The sequence below is a fragment of the Petaurus breviceps genome, unplaced genomic scaffold (genome assembly GCF_028583685.1).
Source record: "Petaurus breviceps papuanus isolate PSGF00001 unplaced genomic scaffold, PetGlider_PUasm1.0 90638, whole genome shotgun sequence".
Lineage (NCBI taxonomy): Eukaryota > Metazoa > Chordata > Mammalia > Diprotodontia > Petauridae > Petaurus > Petaurus breviceps.
Window position 1 is genome coordinate 8,774,071 of NW_027187295.1, and position 6,000 is coordinate 8,780,070.

Here is a 6,000-nt window from a genome sequence, read left to right on the forward strand (position 1 = left end):
AGCTGGATCTCTGGGATCTCTGTAGCTCCAATACCATATACACCTATCTCCCTTACCCTTAGAAAAATGCTTTTGGGGCAGCAAGGTGGAACAGTGGAAAGGGTACTAGTTCTGGCATCAGGAGAACTGGAGTCCAAATACAGCCTCAAACAGTCACCAGCTGTGTGACCTAAGCAAGTCACTTAAGCCTAACTAACTTCAAAAAGAAAAATATTTCTACCATCTCTCCTGCAAGCCCTTTTTGGACAACAGAGCAGCTTCTTTATCCTTTTCCCTCACCATCAGAGGACAAAACTGACTCTACATCCCTTCTCTCTAACCCCAATATGAGCAGTTTCTTTCTTTCTTCCCTATCACCACACCAGCCTTGGAAAGGAATAAAAGGTAATACAAGAAGCAATAGTAGCAAGAACAGGAAAAGCCCACACCCCCCCCCCCACTGTTGTTCACGCCTACAATACAATCTGAACACTGATAGAATCATAGGATTCAGAACTGGTAGGGACCTCAAGATCATCTAACTCAATGGTGTAAAACTCATACAGAAATAGGGTCCACCTAACTGTACATAAGAATCCCTGAGGGCTGCCTATTGTCTTAGTTTTAAAATGTAATATTATCATTGTGCTATTGTATTTTTATTTTGTTAGATATTTCCCAATTATATTTTAACCTGCTTCAGGCTACACTCAGGAATGTTCTGCAGGCCTTATGACACTTTCATTTTCCATATGAGAACACAAGGCCCAGAAAAATTATCTGCCCAAGGTCATACAGCTAGTAAGTGGCACAGCTTGGATTCAAACATAATGCCTCTCACAGCTAATCCAGCATTCTTTATTATATACTCCAAAATAACTATGATACGTGACAGTCTATAAATTCTACATACCAGCCTGGCAGCATTAATTGACATCATTCCTTTCTTTTGGATTACATTGCAATGTTAACTTAGCTTCAGATTTTGGGCAGCTTAAATGTCTTCCTTGAGGTACACTGTCATTAGGCAATAAAGAAAACCTCATAAGGAGATGCCACATCTTGCAATTTACCAGAAAAGGGCTTTAGTACTATTTGCATCTCAATTCTTCTCCTTATGAACCTAACTTTCTGTTTTAGGGTAGAAGAGTCTAGCCACCAATCAAAAAATTCTCCATGGGAACAAAAAAACTAATCAATCAATAAGCAATTATTAAGCAGCAATTATATGCTAGACACAATACACACAAGAGACACAAATACAAAGAATAAAAGAATCCCTGCTCACAAAGTTTGCATTCTAATGGAGAAGATAGTAAGTACACATATAAGTATATACAAAATAATTATAAAGAGAATAAATACAAATAAATACAAAGTAGCTTGGGGGAGGGACCAGGAAAGGTAGGTTTTGAAGAGAAGGATTCTAAGCTCTGCAAGAAGTACCTTTAAGGAGTGCTTTGGGGCATGGGGAATCACCATTGCAAAGACATGGAATTAGGATGGCTTGTCATGTATGAAGAACAGAGAGAAAGTCAATGTGGCCAGATCACAGAACATGGGAGGGTGAGTAATATCCAATGATGCTGAAAAGATAAATAGAGCTCAGATTAGAAAAGGCTTTAAATGCTACACAGGAATTTATATTTTACCCTGGATGGACTAGAGTGGTAACTTGAGTCAGGAAGACAAATTAAGAGGCTATTGTAATAATCTAAGAGAAAGGTAATGAGAGCCTGAACAAATACAGCACCTGTGTGACAGAGACAAGGGACTGTATGTGAGAGATAGTGGAAGACAGAAATGACATTATTTCACATCAAATTGGATTGGGATTGGCTATGTGAGGTAAGAAAGATTTAAGACTGTCTCTGTGGTTACAAACATGAGAGACTACAAGGAAAGTGGTGTCTTTGACAAAAAAATAACAGTCTGAAAAGGAGAAGCAGTTAGAAGAAAATATTAATTTCAGTGCTGGGCATGTTCAGTTTGGGATGTCTTGCCTCGCTAAAGCTCCTCTAACCAAAATGACTTTAGCTCTCTTTTGAACCCTATTAATCTCGCTAATAGAAATGCATGGAATAGGGGTGGCTAGGGGGCGCAGTGAATAGAGCACTGGCCCTGGAGTCAGGAGTACCTGAGTTCAAATCTGGCCTCACACAAAAACTAGCCATGTGACCTTGGGCAAGTCGCTTAACTCCAATTGCCCTCCAAAAAGCAAAAAAAAAAAAAAATGCATGGAATAAAATAGATTTCAGCTACAATTTCACTTCTTAGATAGTGTTATGACTTTCCAATTTGGGTCTGGAAAATGCCACTAATCACTTTGAACTGAATTTCAAAATACACTAGCTGCCAAATTAGAGAAAACTTACTAGTTGGTTCTGCATAGTTTTCAAACTATTTTCAATTATTTTTTCACATTCTGATTAATTCATTTTTGAACATTGTCAGTATTGGTTAGAAATACAAGTCTTTCTAACAGCCCTAAGTCTATTGCAGGATTTTACGTGATTCCTGTCCCTATTGGAGAGACCAGGAGTCTTTTGAAAAGTCTTACCTAGGTAACATCTGATGTGTTCATGGTTTCTAGAATGCTGTTTATAACCAAGAGGTTTTAAATTGGGCTCTCATAGACAACAGTGACACAAACATTTCCATCAACCCTGAACAGAGGAATAAGTTGGATCTGACTGTCAATCACTGAGAAAATCACTTTGATAGCATGTAGGATGGACTAGAGTGGTTAGACTTGAGTCAAGAAGACTCAAAATGATACCCTAAGTCTTTTTCTCCCTGGTTCTCCTTCCTTTACCCTAATAGTTACACTAAGAAAAATGGGCAGAAGATAAAAAGAGTGATGAGAAGAACAGAAAGGGCAATTCATGAATTTCTTTAATATCAATGTGTATTGCAGAATGGCAGATGGAACATTATGCAGGTTCATTTTCTGCCTTTGACATTTACTAGCTGTGTGATTACAGAAAACCCACTTAATCTTTCAATAATCTGAGCAATTCCTAAAACTGTAAATTACAAAAAAGTTTCCATTTTTTATTTCAATTATTTATTCCAATTTTTATTGGTCAGAATTTCTACATAAGTAGGCTCCCTATATCACTGAAGTCACAGACAAGAGGGAGGAAATTCCCTTGGGGTAGGACCAATACACCTGGTACATAGTAAGTGCTTCATGTTTCTGATTCTATAGCAGCATTCCTAGTTACTGTGGCAGGAAATCAATGCATCACTTAAAGTTCTCTGTCTCTTTTTTTATTCCTGGCATGTAATTCAGCACCTGTCACATAATATTTGCTTAATCAAGGTTTGATGACTGACATAATAGACTGGACCTTTCTCAGACCTCTAACTCTGCCCTTTCATGGATTTCTATCAGAAAAACTCACATTGGGGCGGCCAGGTAGCACAGCAAGTAAGAGCACTGGCTCCAGTGTCAGGATGACCTGGAGATCGAATCTCGGGCTCAGACACTTAGCACCCACCCAGAAACACCTGGCCATGTAACCTTGAGCAAGTTACTTAACCCCAATTGCTTAGGGGCGGCCAGGTGGCTCAGTGAGTAAGATCACCGGCTCCAGTGTCGGGATGACCTGGATCGAATCCCGGGCTCTGATCTCAGCACCACGCCCAGAAATAACTGGCCGTGTAACCTTGAGCAAGTTACTTAACCCCAATTGCTTAAAAAAAAAAACTCACATCAGTATAGCACTTTAAGGTTTGCAAACTATTTTCCTCACAGTGGGATAAGAAATAAAACTGTTACCTTTCCTATTTTCCACATAAGGAAACTGAGGCTAAGGAAAGGTAAATGGCCAAGAGTGGTAGTGCATTCCTATAATCCCTGCTACAGTGCAGTTAAGGCTGGGGGATTTCTTGAGCTCAGAAGTTCTGAGCTATAGTGGGCAATGCCAATCACAGGTCCACACTAAGTTAGGCATTTATATGGTAAGGCCCTAGGAGTAGAGGGCTACCAAGCTGTAAAAGGAGGGCCAAACTGGCCAAAGTCAGAAAGGAAGCAGGTCAAAGCTTCCGTGTTATTAATAATGGGGTCAAGTGCCTGAGTAGCCCCTACACTTACAGCTTGAGAGATATTAACGGGACTCAGTCTTTAAAAAAATAATTAAAATTAACAAAGTTTAATAATTAAAAATATAAATTAAAGTTTAAGAATTAAGTGACTTACCCAAATTCATGCTGGTAATAAGCAAGCGAAAGTCAAGATTAGAACCTAGTTCTTTACTGACTCCAACCCCAGCATTCTTTCTACTACACTAGAACATATTTGCCCATGTGTTTCTTCATCACTCCTCTCCTTCCTTTCATTTGATCAATTAATGGTCCTTCTCTTCCACCTTCTAAATAAAAATCCTGCTCTGAACTGACCATAAAGTGCAAGTGATCTCTAACTCATAAGGTTTCCATGACTGTTAAAGCTACTATTGTTGAAGTCTATAAATGTGTTCTCTTCATTGTTGCTTTCTCCATTCTTCTCAAAAACCTAGACCTACATACTGCCATCTCCACTAGCAACATCCTCCTGTCAGAGCAATGCATATAGAATAGTACATCTTCCTCAACTTCTAAAATATTTTCCTTACTAAAAGTAGCATTAAGTGGCATTGATCAGAGATGTTTCTTTGTTCCCCCACTTCACCTTCTCCATACCTAACTCTACCTCACATCCAACCCCTTCCCTTTATGATTAACATAAACATAACCATACCACCTTTCACCTAGACTATGTTGCTGTTGTTCAGTCATTTCAGCTATTTCTGACTCTTTGTGACCCCATTTGGAGTTTACTTGGCAAAGATACCAGTGGGTTTGCTATTGCCTTCTCCAGCTCATTTTACAAATGAGGAAACTAAGCCCAACAGGGATAAGTGGCTTGACCAGCATAACACAGCTAGTAAATGCTTGAGACCAGATTTGAACTCAGGAAGATGAGTCTTCCTGACTTCAGTCCCAAAACTCTATCCACTGCACATGTAGCTGCCCTAGACAATAGTGATGGAATAATTAGGTTACCTGACTCAAGTCAACCCACATAGCTGCTAAAGTGATTTTCCCTAAGAGAAAATCTGAACATATCCCTCTCCCTCTAAAGCAACTCTATAGGCTCCCTACTGCCACTAGGACAAAATATCAATTCCTGTTTGGGGCTTTTAAGACCCTCATACAACAAGGCTTCTTCCGTCTTTCCTAGCCTCATTGTACATTATTCCCCATTCTGCACTCTAGGGTCCAGACAAACTGTTCTTTCTTTTCCTAGAACAAAGTACCCCATCTCTTGTCTCTATGCCACATTAATGGCCATTTCCCTGATCTGTAGTGAATTCCTTCCTTACCTTGACCTCACAGAACCCCTGTCTTCCCTCAAAATGATATTCAAATATCACCTTCTAAACAAATCCTTCTCTGATCCCCTCCTTTGCTAGTCTCCTTAACCTTCCTAACTACCTCTTTCCTACCTTTTATTTATTTTGTATATATTGTATATTCTTATATGTACATACTGTCTCCCTAAGAGAATGGAAGTTCCTTGAAAGTAGAGTTTGGATCACTTTTTGTTATTTGTATACCCAATCCCTAGTATATATTAGATGCTTAATAAATTCTTATTGGTTGGTTGATTGAGTAATAGCTATGCTATCACTAGAAGAGAAACTTACACATGATATGGACCCTTTGGGTCTTTGTGGCCCTGATTTCTTAAAATTTCTACCATTGAACTAGCCATCAACAATCAATCAATAAAAACAATTTTAAAAGATTTACTTTAAAATTACAATTAGTTATAAAAGATGTGATTGTGAGAGGACTGTTTTTTTTTAAACATATGCCTACAAAATCTTCATGAGAATAAGCTACACAATTACTAATGATCCTTAATGAAGGATCCCCATTTATTGGCAACTACACTGCTTTTGTACCTGTTTGGAACACGCCAGGCATTGTGTTAAATGTTTTAAAAGTGCTATCTTATTTGATCCTCACAAA